Raw genomic sequence first — 18,659 nt, forward strand, 5'->3', positions numbered from 1 at the left:
AGTAATGTATTTGAAGAAGGTTTTCAAACAAGTTATTAGAAAGTGTTCTATTGGCCAGGCGTGGTGGCTCATGCCTGCAATCCCAGCACTTTGGGAGGCTGAGGCGGGTGGATCATGAGGTCAGGAGTTTGAGACCATCCTGGCCAACATGGTGAAACCCTGTCTCTACTAAAAATACAAAAATTAGCCAGGCATGGTAGTGCATGCCTGTAGTACAGCTACTCGGGAGGCTGAGGCAGGAGGATTGGTTGAAACTGGAAGGCAGAGGTTGCAGTGAGCTGAGATCATGCAACTGTTTGCCATTGAACTCCAGGCTGGGTGAAATAGCAAAACTCCATCTGAAAAAAACAAAAAAGAAAGTTTTCTATTAAATCATGAAGAAATCTATATTAAATAAACTGATTATAGTGTATAAAACCAGATTATGTGAAAAAATTGGAAGAATGACAAAAATTGCCTCATTCTTGTCTGTAACATACATATTTGTTAGTTATGAAGATTAAATCTCTTTTTATGATTGAATGTGAAAGGCACTTTGCAGTTTTATCAAAAAGAGGAGGAGTGATTTGATGTAAGGCAAGAAAGATGACATCTGTGACAACAGGGTTAGGTAGTAGCCAAAACAATGAATCCTGGCAGAACTCCTTGAGAACATAGATATGATGAACCAAGAAGATGTTCAAGGTGAGTTTGTTGAGTTGGAGTAATGTAAAGTTTATTTAGGAAGAAAAAAGCAAGTGATGTCTATGGAAATGGGTGTTGCATTTGAAAATAACCATATTTTAGTTTCACATAGTTGATTAAGTAAATTATACCACTTTAATTCAATATTTCTCTGAGTTCTATGTATTTACTCATCAGTGGGTCATGTGGGATATTATATGGAGACCAATCTCCTTAACACTAGAGAGGAGGAAGATTGGCTTTAACACTAAATACAGTGCCTGTATATAAGTGTGTTACATACATTTATGTGTGACTTCTATAGGCTTAGCATTTGATTTGGTTATATATGCCAAGGAGAAAAAGATCATTTATGAATGCTTAAATTCCTAATATGACCAAATTTTAGGAGAGATAAATCATCAGCCATCATTGTGTTACAATCCATGGAAGGTATGGCTTTTTATGGACTCACAGCTGGTTAGAGGCAGGCGCAGACCTACAGCACAGGTATGGGATTTCCAATCATTGTTTTTTACTACTCACTTTCTTCATTCCTAAATGAAGGAGATTTTCAGCAAACAGAAGAAAAATGGTGGAATTGCAGCAAGTAAATATTCTTGGTGGATGAGGAAGATAAGTTATCTTATTGGTTCCATTCCATTTGCAACTATCTCCATTTTTAGCTGTATTACCAGAGGTTGACTTGTTTACATTCTCACCTGCAGACCAGTGTTTTAAAAGGGCGCACAATCTGGTTCCAGCAGAATTACCCTTTCAGTATAGGGCTACCATGAGTCAGTTGACCATGTTAACCAGGAAAGATTTGGGATAAAGCGTTGGACAATATATAAGAGTCTTTGGCAACCTTGTTCTTCTTTGTTTTAATTCCAGTAAATGTCAACATGTATTAGCTAAAGAACCAAACAAAATATTAAGAGTGTACTGATCTAATGGTAACTGAGGAATAGATTATACTGTTCAAGGACAGTCAATATACCAGGTTGTAAATATTTGATCAGCTGTTGAACCATGTTAGGAGGAACTTTTTAAAAAAATCAATCATCCAGACACTATATAGTTTCTCTATTATTTTGATGTTTACTTATATGTGATTACAGTCAATATACCAGGTTGTAAATATTTGATCAGCTGTTGAACCATGTTAGGAGGAACTTTTTAAAAAAATCAATCATCCAGACACTATATAGTTTCTCTATTATTTTGATGTTTACTTATATGTGATTTAGTGACAAGTGCCTTTCCTATACATTTAATGCCTGCAGTAGATGTCTTTATACATATGCTTATTATAGAATGAGGACTGTAAGAATCTAGCCTTTGTGAAGGGATGAAACTGAAGATCCATCCATGTTTGAGGCGACGAATATTCCAGTTACCCTGATTTGATCATTACTTCTTGTATACATATTAAAATATCACATATTCCCCACAAATATGTACAACTATGATATATCTATAAAAAAGTTTCAGTCAAAAAAAGAAATAGAGTTTAAAAAATAAATTTCGAAAAATTTTGACTTTATGCAAACCCCTTGATAGCTGCAGAATGAGGGAAGCATTCAGAAGAGGATAATAGGAGAAGAGAAGTGGTATTGCAGGGGTACACCTAAGATATGAAGGATAGAGATGACGGTAGTGTGAAATTGTCTTGGCGTTTGTATTCCCATGGGCTATATTTTTAAAAGTAATATAATTGTTTTTTTGAATTTTAAATGTCAATATTTATATTGCCCCAGAAATTGTATCTTTGGTAACCATTTAAACTCAATATAGAAAAAATCAGAAGTCAATCAAGTGTTTGAAGACGTACAAAATTGTTCAGAATTATTTGGAGTAATAAGGCAAATAAGCATGAAAATCATTTTAACAGTTAACCTTTAATTTTTTTTCCAGCTTTGAAATCATGTGATTCAAGACACCCATGTTAGCATTTATTTAAAAATACATAAAGAAATTCTTAGGAGTTGGGAAATTTGTCTTTGTTTTCTTCTTTGAGCTCATATTTCCATATTTCTCTTGTAAACTTTTACCCTAATGCAATATACTTTTATATTTCTGAAAGTATTTTATTGGTCATCTATCATATATCTCTGCAACAAAAGTATATGTATAAGTTAAAATTTAATTATTTTTAGTTTTCTGACAATAAGATTTTAATTTCTTCCATATTTAGTGTTATGAAAATTATTAGTAGTACATAATTGATCAAAACAACATAATATAAATTTTGATAAATACTTATTAAAGGTAAAAAGTAAGCCATACTGAAAATGAATCCCTTAATAAAAAGAATAGCCTATTCCTGGACAAATATTAATTATTATCAGGTTGAGGTGAGATTCAAAATCAATTATATTCATATTTTTATATTTTATATATATGTAAGCACTGAGAAAGCTTGTTATCATAAATAAGTAGATAGAAATGGAAGGAATTTTAGTAGAACAATGTCATTCAATTATTTGAACTCCTTCCAAGTTATGTGCCAAAAATCCTTCTAGTGATATATCATCAAAAATATTTTAATTATCTATCAGCTGACAATTCAATTAAGTTCCCTTCCATTTGGATCCTGATTTGCGAAATGATTTGTCACCCTGTTATTAGGGTTATTTTCTTGCTCAAGTTATAGAAAGTATATTAAAAAGGCTTTGTTGAGATGTATTCAATAACTTTTATTAATTTTGGTACACATCTACTAATAAGTGCAATAGTTTTGATTAAATGCTTTCTTTTCATGCACTTTAAATAAACTATTGTCAAAATCTCAGGACTACGGGATTAATTTATGGAAAATATTTATCATTTACCTATTTGGCAAAGCCCATCATCATTTCAAACCAATCAGCCAAACAGATTTACTGTCTATCAGAAAAAAATCTGACTTCATTTTTTAATTCAAATACAGGTAGGATTAATACGCATCTTCATGAAGCCCTCTCACATGAGAATTCTAAGATAGAGAGTCATAACACAGAGCCCTGATAAGACTTTATTGGTAGGATGAAATAAAGCAATTTTTGAGTTGTATAAAAGATAAGCATCTTGGGTGAACATGTCTTAGGATGCATAAAACAAAAGTAAAGAGATATTAGTCCTAGTCAAGGATACCTCTAGATTTCATAGAAGCTGGGATCCCAAGGCTGACAAAAAAGAGATAGGCACATCATAAAACCAGATACTCTTAAAGGGAGATTAGGTCTTAGAAATAAGCATGTGACAATCTGAGAGTAAAATCACTAATTATTTGTGGCAGATGTCTGGAAGAACATCAAAACAGATGAAAGTGAGCAGAGAATTGTGAAAAAGACTGCTACAGAGACACAAGATGAACACGGAAGAGACAAGCCCACTGTTTCACTATGTGCTGTATCACTTGGATGAAAGATACAACTCAATTTGACCTTTTTTCTTCCATATTCAAAAGCAGGAAAGTTACTTTTCCAGCTGAAAAGGTAGAATTAAAGTCTGAAATATGCTAATCTCTTTTACAAGAAATCATCTTAATTTTAATTAAATTATCCTATAGTTTACTGAAAGGATTTACAAACACAACTGCAGAATTTCCCTCAGTAATGTTTAAGAAATAATAGTGAATATGAATGGTACCACACTAAGAGACTGACAATTTTCTAAAAAATGTATCATGTCCTAAAAATTGGGTGTTGATATACTTGATGTTAATATTGCAAACTTTTTAGAACTAAAAACTATAATAGTTGACTTATGAACTCTTAAAAATTGTATCTTGTCTCTCTCTTTCTCTGTCTCTCAGATCAACCACAATCTCCAGATATAAAACACAGGGAACCAGGGAACCAGATACCAGCTCAAGGAAGGACGAGTTTTCTTAAAATTTACAGTGGCCCAAATTTGGACCATCAGTAACAACTGCATGTTCTCAATGTATGTAGTGGACTGAGGCCAAAGCAGAACCACCACCACAGTCTGAAGAGTCCTTTAAGAAATTCTCTTATTGGGCGGGGTTGGGATTAAGTGATCTCAAATTGCTGTTTTAATCCTTAGTTCCTAAAATTCTACACATCTGTCTTGGGTGAATGGAACAGACCAGCTTACAAAACACAGATCCATTTCACTGTCTTCTAGGTTTCACCCATTATTGGTATAAGATGGCGTGAGGTCCAGAGGAGTGTGGAAGCTCATGTGAGCATCGTTACTGAGGGTAGAGGACTTGCTGTCTGCACACCCTGGGCTGTGTGGTTCTCAGAATGAGCCACCTGGAAGGTCGATCCAAGCACATGAAGATTGGATTTTCTGGTGTCAAGAGTATCCTCTTTACTTTGGGTCTCTGGCAGGCCCTTATTCCCTTTATGGATTTGGAGGTCAGGACTCTTTTGGAAGTGCCTGAATCATTGACAAAATCTATCCTTTTATTCTTGTTTTTGCTTGATGCTACTACGTCTGTCCCTGACTTCTGCTGAAAAGCTAGTTGTGCATTTCATTGATCATTCCTTGTGTAGAGACCTGTATTGGCTTTATTAACAATGTGTTTATGGCCTTTAGTTTCTTCCTTATGGGAAAGAGGAACTCCAACTTCTCTCAACATTTAAATATATGGACAATCTGCCGTATTCTCCCTCTCCTTCATGGTGAAAAAAAAAAAAGGGTGTTGAAGGGTTTGTAGGAATTCATTAGTTTTCCACAATAAAAATTATTTGAAAATTGCAGGCCGTGATAGAAGCAGGTATGGAGTTCCTTACAAGATAACTCTAAGAGGTGTGTGTGGGTGTGTGTGTGGGGGTGTGTGTGTGTGTGTATGTTGAGATGCGTGGTTTCAGGCCTGCATTGAAGTTATATTTTTGTGTGTGCTACAGACATTACAGGGCAATCTCTTAGTTTCCTTTATTTACAAACCAGGAACTTCAGCTGTTTTATTAAAGACTGGATGTGAATGCTGAGGTGCTTTGCCAACACAGACATCAAAGGGACACAAGTGCACTTTTCCCATATGTTTTAGTTAGTTTTTCCCTGCATGTCTGATATCAGTCAGAGAGAGTGCTAGAATATAATACCTCACACCTTGAAGATTAAACACCTTCTCAGCTGGTATTTCTGTTTTGACTTCATTTGCTGCCACCTTATATCATAAGCACCTTGCACCATGTCATAGACACTCTTGGTTCGGTCTGTGCAATGAGTTTGTGTTTTTCAAAAGCTTTTTTTTTTCCGCAAGTAAGTAAACTCTGCCTGATCTTTGACGTGAGCTTAGTCACTGAATGAATAGCTTCGTTGGACAACGAGATAAGATTATAATAGAGTCTATAATAATGATGCCAATCACAGATGGCAGGAAGGGTGTTATTCTTAGACTGCTGTATTTGTAAATCTTGCTAGATTTCCCATGGCTTAATCTCAAAGTGCCACCTTGTCAGTGATCGAGGTTTATATTTTAAGTTCCCAAGAAAAATATTCCAGAAAGAGCATCCTACTCTTCCTTACTGTGTAATAAATAAGTTCCAGGAAGGTCTCACATCATCTCAGGAATTACCCAGGGGGCATTTTTACTTCTTCACCTGACCCTGTAACAGGCAGGCAGTTGTCACATTCACTTATACGTAAAATGATTCTTACTTGTATTGAAGGTTATGTATTTATTTGCTGTAGTTTTATTTTTACCTAAATTGGAAGCACATATTCTGTTGTGGGCCAGGGAGTTGGAGTATGGAAGCTCAGGGGTTAGGGGACAGGCCTATTAGGAGGAAGCAGCAAGTCTAAGGACCAACTAGAGGTGAGATATGAGAACTTAGACTTGGAGGTACGTATTAAAAGGACAAAAACAAAAAACAAAGTGTTTCTAAACATTCTTAACTTCTTGGATTTGGTATCTTCTTAAGGGCAAAACACTAAGGCATAGAAAAATCAGAATTCATGTTTCGTTTGTGTTATATCTTCAGAAAAGTTTTATGTTTTTATCTCAGAAAGTGGCTTCTCAAATTTTGGTTTTAAAATTTTCTGTCTACTTCCATGTCCCTTCTCTATACATCCCTGTGACTAAAAAGCAGAGTATGTGCCACTGTGTAGCTAGAATAACAAAGGAACTGTGGAATGTTCCTCTGTAAAGAAATGGCCTATTTCAACCATGTTCCTATAGTCTATGGTCTGAGTGCAGTGTCCTCTCCAGATTCAGTGTTAAAATCCTAACCTTCAAAGTGATAGAAGTAGGTGGTGGGGCCTTTGGGAGGGATTAGGTCACGGGGGCAGAGCCCTCATGATTGGGATTAGTGCCTTAATAACAGAGGCCCAAGAGAGAACCCACTGCCCTTCCATTATGTGAACACACAGTGAGAAGTCACTGTCTATAAACCACAAAGCAGGCTCTCATTAGACATAGAATCTGCTGGTGACTTGATCTTAGACTTCCCAGGTTCCAGAGCTATGAGAAATAAATTTCTGTTGTTTATAAGCTATTCAACTTATAGTATTTTGTTACAGCAGTGTGAGCAGACTAACATGCTACGTAAGAGCTGACTGTGAGAATGAGACTCTAAAAGCTAGGAATGGTAGCTTTATAAATTACCACTTAAATGAGTACTAGCATTTGAAAGGAAATTTTAATGAGGTGGTAAAGAAACTATCATCAAATTTAGACTTAGAACATCAGATTAGTTTGCTCAATCATTGCAGTTTAAAGATAAACAAAATAAGCCTCAGAGAAATTGCAAATTGTGTCACAAGTTTTGTTGAACGAGTAAAATCCTGGTCTCTTGAATGTCATTCCTGGGTTTAGTTGAGTACACTTGATATCTCCTTTAATGTAACTATTCATACCCAAATCTACCTATTTTGTAATAGATAAAAGATTTTTTTCAAACCAAAAAAATGCCTTTAATCACGTTGTTAGTTGTAATAAGGTAGCGACTAAAATCTAATATATGACTGTTTTCTCTATAAAAAAGAGTTCTGAAAGGTTAAACTCATATAAAAGAATAGCATATTATAAGATGTTTTATTTTGTGTTGTAATTTTTAATTGTAAAAACGTTCACGGCTATTCTCATGTATTTTTCATTAAAAAAACTTGCAAAGTAAGTGACTATTAGCTGAGTTTTACAGATAAGAATCCTGAAGGTCGAAATTTAAAAGATACATTTAAGATAATAGGACTAAGTCTCATACACAGGTCTTGGTCTTCTGACTCCAAATCCTATGTTTCTTTCATTATCTCATAGTTTTCTCTTTAACGGATAATTGACCACCCTCCTTTACGTTCCTTGGTTATCTCTTATATTGCATTTCATTTCAGGAAATAATAATGAGAATCTTAAAACCAAACAAGTTGTAGTAGGGAATTTCTAAAATAATCCTGCAACTGAGGAAACACATCTAGAAAGACTAATATGGGGAAGTGTACTGTTCTGGCAACTAGGAGGGACAGAGGCATTGAAATGCTGGAGTCAGCTCACACAGGCTCTCAAGAACTGACAAAATTTCAGCAATTTTGCCATTAAACTTAAATTATATAAACAAATTGAACGTTATGTTAAAACAAAGGTAATAAATACTCAAGACTTGTCCTTTTATACTACATGTTACTCTTATCTATGCTATTGGTGTTATTTACATCTATTGTGTCTGTATGTATTATACGTATGTCTTATAATGGTATGCTGCTCTTCTCAGTCTGGTGTGGGTAGTTTGAAATTGATCATGATGGAAATATTAATATTATAAAAGTCATGAATGCTATAAATTGTTTTCTTCATTATCTAGACTTTAAAATTATGGACAAAAATGAACAATATGGATTAATCTTAAAATTGTGTTGTGTTTGTAGCTGTTACATTGGAAGTAGCACATAAATGTAAGAAAATATTCTTCTAGTATTGGAAAACTCATATAATTTAGCAAAGTAGTTGCACACATCATCGAAAGCTGAGTGAAATCTGACATGTATCTTTGTTGTTTCATTGTAGTCTCTTTAATGTAAAATAAAATATCAAAAACATTGATATCAGAACTGTACTCATTTGTCAATGATATGAGTGACATTTTTTCTAATGAGATCATAATTAAGCATTTATAGACAGTCCGATTTAGTGGCCCTATGGTTGAGGATAGAATGAAAAACAAATTGATAGTGAAATCCACTGTCAATACACTATAAGAAACAGAAAGTCACACTGAAGTTAGTGGTATGGAATACACAGTGAAGATTATTGTATCTTAAATATTTTATCATTATTTTTCTAAATTTGGCACTACATATTCTTAAAGCAGTAATATTTATACAAAATGTTTTTTTCCCTTTAGAGAACCAGTTGAACCACTGGATAGGGAACATGCTGTGTTGGAAGATGAGAGCCTTTGTAGATGAGAGGATACCAGAAAATCCATGTATGTTCCTTTGTAATTCTCTTAGAACAGGAGTTCTGCATATGTATAATACTGGTTTTATGTAATATACTGCCGGTCTTTTCCTACATTGAATGGCGAGGGACCTTTTTCTACTTGTGGGGCCTCAGCTTCAGATGACAGAATGCATTTCACGTTATAAATAAGTCACCAACTAACACAGACAATTGGAGGACAAAAAAAAAAAAAAAAAAAAGAAAAACCTCTCATGAGTTGCAGATAAGCTTGGGGTCTTGGCCCCAATATTCTACCTCAACAATATATTTTCTTTCATTTTCTTAGTATCTAGTACATAGCTAGTACATTGATGCTACCTTCTAGAACTAAGCACCACAGCTCCGGTACATCTTTGGATTCACAGAGCTCCACTTCACTGATGTGACCTTTCTAGAATCAATCATAGTTAACCTGTATTTTATTCTATTTCCTTTGGGTTCTGTATTATATTAACATTACTGTAAGAGTGGTTGTCAAGGAGTTAATGCCATTTTTCTCTCCAGGTAATATACATTCACATTAAGATATTCTTATTCTCTGTTTGTGCTTTAACCACAACTGATAACTCAAGGGCTGGGATTCTAAGCATTGTGGCATAAGGGTGGTGACGGTAAATATTTAATAAATAATTTTTGGTTGATTGATAGGATGCCCTTCTAGACTCTTTAATAATACCACTGCCAACTTCTCCTGTACTGTAGGCCAAATTAGTCATATGATTACCTCTCCCTTTTCTCAGCTTTGGAATTAAAATTAATTTATACAAAAGCCAAAATTGCAGATTGAGTGTCCATGAGGTTTCTGGTGAAGCTGTTTTGAGTTTTAGAGCTGCCTTCCTTTGCCATACATATATGCCTCATTGATTTTTATTTGGTGTTTTGCTTATACTACAGTTAATCAAATTTAAGTTCCATTTGTAAAGGCCTTGATGAGACAGCAGAAATGCCAAAAAGGGAAAAGAAATCATGAGATCATGGTCTTTTGACTTCTAATTGAAGAGTGGAAGTTAGGTATCAATTGAATGAAGGGATATTTTGTAGTCCCAAGAAGCTTGCTAATGAAATAGCGGCATCTTATTGAGAATATATCTTTCCCTTTAAGCCTTCTATGACTACTAAAATGACTTAAATAGGAACATGTATGAAATGACTAACTAAATATGAGCATCTCAGAGAAAGGTGGGTTAAGTAAAGGAACTTTGTAGTCAGGGTGCCTGGCATCCAATCCTAGCTCTGCCTCATCCAGAAAATTTAAAAATCCGATATTATTTTTAGTGTACTCACTTTGTTGGGCTGTTTTAAGTATTAAATAAGATAATAAATATAAAAGGCTTCGCAAAATTCTCACTCACAGATTGTGATGGCAACACGTTGCCAAAAGTAGGATTTCTGTGATGCAGAATATCAACAAGGCAAGTTGGGCACCATTTTAAAGGTGGGGAATTTCTTAATTTTTAGGCTATAAAATGACATTCTTTGTAATTTTAAAAAATGATGGTATTTCATGAAAATATTTTAACCAACTGCAAACAGATTTAGCTATATTAAAAATGATTTGTTGAATTTTAAAGAATTTCTCAAATATTTTTATTGTATGGAACTTGTAAAGATGTGAAGTATTGAATTACAGTGAGAATTCTTTCATCTTTGTCATTAATAAAGTATGAGATGGAAATGTTGTGTTACAAGAGATCACTGAGATATCGGGACAGTGTATCATATCTCAGTGGAAGGTTCCGGTATAATAGTGCTGCAGTCAGTCACAGGACATGATTTCATTCCAAATCCAGCCTAAGAATTTCCATTTTATATCTGGGTGTTCTGTGAATTTACACTTTCATCTGATTAAATGTTAACAGTAGCTTATAGGAGTATTCTGTAGCTACTCCTGCAAGACTGATCTATCCTTTTTATTAGAAGTAATTTTCTATATTATCAAAAGATAATCATTCACTTAAACATCAAGTTTTCCAGAATTTACTTTTTAATCTTTGTCCTATTAACAAATTATAAATGAGAGATGAATGCAAAGACTAATAATCAAGGCTCTCTTCTCTCATCTGGTGAGCCTCCCTTTCCCCGAGCCCCGCAGCAGGACAGTATCTTCTGTAATGTACTTCTTAGAAGTCTGCAGGGGTGTGCTGTTACACAGGATCATCTCGGAGGTCCAAGCAATTATGAAAATGCTGCTTTTGGAGATTTATGCAGCACGTTAGCATATTACAATCACTGAGGAGTCCTGCAATGTTTCTTTGGTCCAGTGTTTTCCTCTTTTATTGCATAATTTGTGTTTCATAAAACATGTTTTAGAAAACTTTTCTCTGGATTATAATTTTTTCATGCAGAAGCAAGAAAAAAAAACTAAAGTTACTTTTCACAAAGTTTTTAGAGTCAGTTTGGAATAAGAAGAATTGGGTTTGAGCCCTTGCTCTACAATTTTATAGCCAGGCAACATTGAATACATTATTTCATTTCTCCAAGTCTTGGTTTTCTTTTCTGTAAAAGCATGAAGTACCTAATAATTACCTACAGTTTTTATGAATATGTTGTCATGTAGGTTAACATAAGTGAAAATGATATATAAAAACAATGGATGATATTTACTGACTCAGATACTTCCCTCATAGATTTATTGGGCCTTATTTAATATGCATTCATTAATAAGCTAAGACCTTCAGCTTCTCAGTCCATGACAAATTGGAATTAGGAAAAACAGCCAGAAAGCTATTGGGCAGTTGTTGAGCAGTGACAATGAGTGGTGAACCCAAAATAAAAAAGCAGACTGACTATTGATACATGGGATAATAGTCAATGGTTATAGTCCATATAGATATGGTTAAATGATTATTTAAAAGGGGATGGGGGAGCTGGGCACGGTGGCTCCTGCCCGTAATCTCAGCACTTTGGGAGGCTGAGGTGGGCAGGTCATTTCAGCTCAGGAGTTTGAGACCAGCCTGAGCAACATGGCAAGGCCCTATCTCTTAACAATAAATTAATATAAAATAAAAGGGGATAGGGTATAATATTTTAAGGAGAAAACCACAAATGTGGATCTCTTTGTTATCTATGTATGATATCTGCCTCTTGTACTGAGATCAGGACATACTTATAGTGAGATCTCTGTATCTTTCTGCTTAATACAATTTCCTGTATTAGTTGATTGTTAATTTATTTATCTGAAGTAACTCTTTCCCTGAAAGCCCTAGATTACTAATGTTGTGCTCTTTTATTTTTTAAAATTTTACTGTCAACTTAATGTCTGATTGTTTATCTAGATATCTATATATGTTATATGATGTATAACTATTTGCAATTAAAGTATAGAAATAATATTTATTCACATGGAATATATTTGTCATGGAATATATCTTATTGAGTTTAAAAAGTAGTTTACCAAATAATACAAAACAATGTTTGTTTAAACAAATGTATTCAAAGAAAAAATTCTGACAGAAAAGGAATTAACAAAAAAATTAGTGTGATGATTAATTTGGGTGGTGAGTTTATGGCTTGTTTTTATTTTATTGTATTTGCTCATCTCTATGTTTCAATTTTTCTACAATGAGCATTTCATATCAATATGGAGTATTCCACACCAACATAACCAAAAATAAAACAAAATCTTTATTCCGATATTTCTGATGAAAACGATTGAGCAGAACAAATGGGAGTTATCACATAAAAGTCACTCGGGAGCAATAGTGTGTGTCCTCTTGCTGCCTGGATGCCTCTCTAGCCCTCTGCCTACCTGGCTGCCCTGAGCATCACAGTATCTTTGAGGAGATGATGGACTATTGCACTTCAAATCAATCAAATTCTTACCTGGATGAATTTTCTAAAAGATGGGAGCAAAAATCTGAACAAAAACGGGAACATTAATCTTCCCATCCCCACAGGACTCTTCTAGAAGTTTCCAACTCTTACATTAAGTAGTGGAACAAAATAAATAAAATAAAAAGAAAATAAGAAATAACCTTGTAAAAGCTTGGTTATTATAATAAACTTGTCAACAGTTTTGTAGACGTAGTCTTTCATCTGGGCTCTTCAAGCAAACGTAACTAAGCTTTTTAATGATTATTCTGTATCGATGTGGTACTATCAGTGACACTGATAGGGATATAAAGTCTATTTCTTATAGATAAATCTTGAAAAGTATAAGAAGGACTCATCAGATATTACCTGTGAGACACTCACACAGGTGAGAGCGTAACCCAGCAATATAATCCACCTGAGACGGCACTTAACTCCAGGTAAGAGATAAATGACATAACCAAGAATGCATATGGTTCTTGAGAAACTTTCATCATTCCCCTTTATTCATACTTTCTTTTGTCAGAGAAAACAAGATCACAGACTTCAAGTTTTTTTCTCATAGCTCCTATGGAGCACTCTGCAGTCAGCCATTGTGCTTATATTTAATGAGAAGGTGGAGGAAGACTCTTGGGTTTATATCATTATGAGATTATTAATTCCTTTAATATCCTTGTGATTTGCTGCACTTAGAAAATTGATAAATCATTTACGTTACACTGCTATGAAGCTTTAGGGGTAGTAGGCTAATTATTGGTCACATGTGTAGGATAGCTTATTAATAGACATAAAACCATGTATCTCAGAATGTAGGTCATTTCCAAATGTAAGCAAATTATATGGTTGTATAATTTTAATAGAACAAATATTTTGATGACATTTATTGATTAGCAAAGAGGAGGTGTAAATCCAAAATCATTAAAAATCTTGTCTTAGGTTTCTTTGCAGAAGTTTCTACCTTTCTCATTCTCTTAAGTTTTATTAATATTTTGCTGATGAGCCAGATCGAACATGGATTTTCAGTAGTAATGCTAGTTATAGCTTACTTACTTTGTTTTTCTGTTGCTTTCCTTGGATCTGCTTTTCTGTCTTTCTTTGATGGATTTTTGTTCTCCCCATCATCTCTCTTCTTTCTGACCTCCAAGGAATCATTTTGACACTTTTATCCCTGTGTTAATTTGAGACTCATTTGGGTTTGTCTCACATTGGTAGCAGAGGAGAGTTTTATTTAGGGCATGGGACATGAGGTGCAGTGAATGCCTTTCATCGACTGCTTAGCTGAGATCTGGCCTCTTGCGAGAACCAGGAATCAGTCAGAGAGAACCAGGAATCAGAGTTCAGGAGAGGGGAGTTTCGATTGTAAAGGTCATGATGATATGTGAGGTCAGCTTTGGTAGGTTGGGTAATGCGGAAGGAGTGGACACTGTGTGGATTTGTAGGTCTTGGGCCCTTTAGGTGAGTTTTAATGCTGATGAACAAGATGCTGATTATAACAGGGTAAAGTTATAATCCCTGTCCACTCCATCATTCAATTTATGCTATATATTGTTGCCAAACTAATTCACCAAATTTGCTGCCTTAATTGCAATCTCTCGTCTCTTGAAACTTCTTCTGAAACTCCAGTTACTGTGCCATGCAACCCTCGGCTCCTCAAGCATCTTAGTCAACACTAAATGAAAGACCTGACCTCTCTCTGTGCCCCCATTTCAACTTTTCTTCCTTCTCCCACTCCCACTCTTTGCATATATTTATTTAACATTTTCTCCCAGACTGTCCTTCTTATTTTTAGAGAGACTCAGTCCAACTTTTCCAGCAGGATGTACCTCATTTGTACAGCCCCACTCATTATCCCCAGGTTTTCAATGTCCTTGTTAAAGCTTAGCGTTAAGCTTATATTTTTCTTACACATTTTAATCCCATTTTTTTCTCTTTAGTATTATAAGCTCCGTGCATAAACTCGACACCAATTTTGCCTATGTCTAATAAACATTACTTTTTAATGAGGACATAACTTCAGTTTAAAACTTTTTTATGATTGAAACGATTATATTACTTCTGTGTGTAAATAACAGTACTACAGAAGACAATGATCTTAAAAGAATTTTATAATATCATATTTAATTTTTAAGGAGTAAATATTCTTCCTACCCATGCCCCTTTTTCATAAAAAGTGTTGGAAATAATCACATTATTCTTTGACTAGGCTTTATATTCAAAGTCTTATTTTCCAGTCCTACTTTTAAGTGCCGCAAGGGAGTATCTTCAGGAGTGTTCTCTTGGTGGAATGGTACAATAGTCCTTGAGGTTTAGACCACTTGCCTCTCTCTAGGAGATGTCAGGGGTTCTTTCCATGTGTTTAAATGTCTTTTGTTTTTGTTCTGTACTGTAATTTCCTGGCTCAGTTTTTGGACACCCTCTTTAAAGTCAAAATCAATGGGATATTTCAAGTACCTTAATGAATAGTTTTTAGGAAAAACTGATGTTTTAGGCCCTTATTACACATGTAAATAGATATGTTTTCTGTAACTCCTATGTCCTTCTCATAGAGACTGATCATAGCCACTGCTAAGTGTGCAGCCATCCATGTGACACTCACTGAAAACCAGCCACAGCTTGAGATCTGTTGTCTACATTTAGCCAACCAGATTCCCTCTCCTAAAATTTGAAATTGGGACACAGGGATTCTCCCTTGTCAGCATTTGAATTTATAAAGGATGTTAAGCCAGAACTGGAAATAGCAGCCATCGACTCACGTGTAAATGGATAAATTTGGACAACGTGGGCGGAAAACAATGGAGATACGAAGCTAGAAGCAGAGATAAGACCTTGTGGCATGGTAGGTAGAGACAAGAACAGGCAAAGAGCAACAGAGGCAAAGAGAGACAGATACACACAGAAATAGGAGAGACATATAGAGACAGACTTAGGGAGAATGAGAGAGAGAGGACATATGGTGGGCGGGGCAGGGGGGGGTAGAGAGAGAGAGAAAGAAGAAAGAGAGAGAGAATAGTTACCTCAAATCCTAACAACTTTCCAGTTCTTGATTCCAACATCCCTTCCCCCACTAAGAGAACAGAGGTAGAGCCCCTTCCTTGTGCTGAAACCAGGTTGAATTGGTTGAATTGGTTCTATTCCTTGTATCCAAATGATTCTACCATAAGATAAAGCCTATCCCTAGTCTATGCATGTCTAACTCAGAATAGCTTGCATCATAGCTGTTCCATGTTCCTACTGTGAATTATGATTTCATAGGTTCTGTTTCTGCAGTTAACAAGTTGTCAAAGCTGGCAGTCAGCCTCATATTAAATCAGCAATGAAGACTTTTTTGTTAAATGATACTGAAACGTTGTCATCAATTTTTGTAACTTGTTGGCTGGGTGCGGTGGCTCACGCCTATAATCCCAGCATTTTGGGAGGCCGAAGCAGGTGGATCACTTGAGGTCAGGAGTTCGAGTTCAGCATGGCCAAAATGGTGAAACCCGTCTCTGGGAGTGGTAGTGCATACTTGTAATCTCAGCTACTTGGGAGGCTGAGGCATGAGAATCACTTGGACCCAGGAGGCAGAGGTTGCAGTGAGCCAAGATAGTGTCACTGCACTCCAGCCTGGGCAACAGAGTGATACCCTGTCTCCAAAAAAAAAAAAAAAAAAAAACTTGTAGTGCTTTATTAAATTCATTAGTTAATCAAAATAATTCACCAGTGTGTAAAGAGAATTGTCTAAAAATAAGTAACATTAACAATGACAAAGACCCAAATGGTGGTCCATCAGGTTCTAAAGCATCTATGTGGCTGTGTTTTGCATTAAATTAACCTTACTGATTTGCTTTAAATCTAAGCAAATAAGCAAATTAAACAAATAATTACTTAAATTATCACACTAATTTAATATTTTAAAATATAATTTCATTGGTTTTGTCATTTTGCTATAATTTAGCTGAAAAATTGTTTAGGTATTTTAGCTGTATAAGAGCATATAGAAGGAGTTTTTACCCATTTTTATGTCAGTACATATATAAGTAATACTAGTAAAAGATGCTAAGTAATAATTGTTTTTCTAATATTTTCCCTCAAAGAAGTTCCATACATTATTCAAATTGGAGAAACATTGAATTAAGAAGTTGTTTTTCTAAGTGTAAGTTTATTATTTTTAATTCACTTAACTTTTTCAACTTTTGGTAACATTCCCAGATTTATCCATGTGTTCTTAATGTTTTCTTATCTTATGGTAGTCTTTTTTGAGGGTCAAATAAATTTAGATGAGTTTTATTTTGAACAGCTATAAATTCTCTATCTGTCTGCGTTTTTTTTTTCTCAGTAGATGTCAATCTTTTCTCCAAAAAGCAAGAGGTGGTTGGTCGATTTTAGTTCGAACGCTGTATTGGTGAGGCCAAGCTTGTGTTGTGAAGATAGGGGACTACATCATTTCTCTGTGGTTTCTCACTGCCCACGGCTGCTGGCCAGAACTCCTCTGGATGCTGCACTAGGATTCACAGGAACACTAGATGCAAATAATCCATCTTAGCCTCACGTAATACAACTCACGTTGTTAAACCAAAAGCATCATTTTTGCATTTACAGCTCAGTACATCACTGGATTTAATATAAAATGGATACAAATAGTAAAAGCAGAATGAGAAATCATCACACAGAATTTAGGAAGAGGCAATACTTAATTTTGAATCCTCCCCAAACCCCCATATAAATTTTAACTTAAGGTATAAATTAACTTCTGGGGAAAAATATCTACAAGCTCTGAAAAAAAGTTTGAGGAGACTCAAAAATAGACCCACTTCCCTGTGGATCCTAGATAAATTTACCTTAACAGTTTGTCCCTGTACACACACACACACACACACACACACACAAACACACACACACACACAAACACACACACACAAAAACACACCCACAAAAACACACACACACACAAACACACACACAAAAACACACACACACACAAACACACACACAAAAACACACACAAACACACACAGAAAAACACACACACACAAACACACACACAAACACACACACACACAAACACACACAAACACACACACACAAACACACACACAAACACATACACACACAAACACAAACACACACACACAAAAACACACACACACAAACACACACACAAACACACACACACACACACACACACAGAGTGGACCCTTGAACAATACAGGTTTGAACTGTATGGGTTCACTTATAATGTGGATTTTTTTCTGCCTCTGCCACCCCTCAACAAAACCAACCTCTCCTCTTCCTCCGCCTTAGACTATCCAATGGGAAGATAATGAAGATGAAGATCTTTATTATTGATGATCTACTTCCACTTAATGAATAGTAAATATATTTTCTCTTTCTGATTTTCTTTTCTCTAGTTTACTCTAATGTAAGAATTCAGATTTAATACATATAATCTACCAAATATGTGTTAATCGATTGTTTATGTTCTCAATAAGACTTCTAGTCAAGAGTATCGATAAGGCTTCTGGTCAGGTAAGGTGTTTGGGGAGTCAAGTTGTATGCAGATTTTTGATGGCACAGAGGGGTTTCTGCCTCTAACCCTCACATTGTTCAAGGGTCAACTATATATATTTCAAGGAATTGGCTACGCGATTGTGGGTTGGTAAGTCTGAGGGCAGGCCCTCAGGCTGGAAACTCTGGGGCAAGATTTCATGCTGCAGTCTTGAACCAGATTTCTTCTTCAGAAACATCTATTTTGTTCTTAAAGCCTTTCCACTGATTGAATGAGGCCCATTCACATTGTGGAGGATACTCTCCTTTA

At 35.2% G+C, this 18,659-nt stretch overlaps 1 long non-coding RNA gene across 1 annotated transcript; it reads left to right on the top strand.

Annotated features, from left to right (window-relative positions):
* Positions 1-4,460: 4,460 nt before the first annotated feature.
* On the top strand, positions 4,461-8,653 carry LOC144340270 (uncharacterized). The gene is made up of 3 exons (XR_013416175.1): positions 4,461-4,593; positions 4,795-4,974; positions 5,566-8,653. It is a non-coding gene; the product is annotated as an uncharacterized LOC144340270 (long non-coding RNA).
* The last annotated feature ends 10,006 nt before the right edge of the window (positions 8,654-18,659 follow it).

This window comes from Macaca mulatta, chromosome 4 (assembly GCF_049350105.2).
Source record: "Macaca mulatta isolate MMU2019108-1 chromosome 4, T2T-MMU8v2.0, whole genome shotgun sequence".
Lineage (NCBI taxonomy): Eukaryota > Metazoa > Chordata > Mammalia > Primates > Cercopithecidae > Macaca > Macaca mulatta.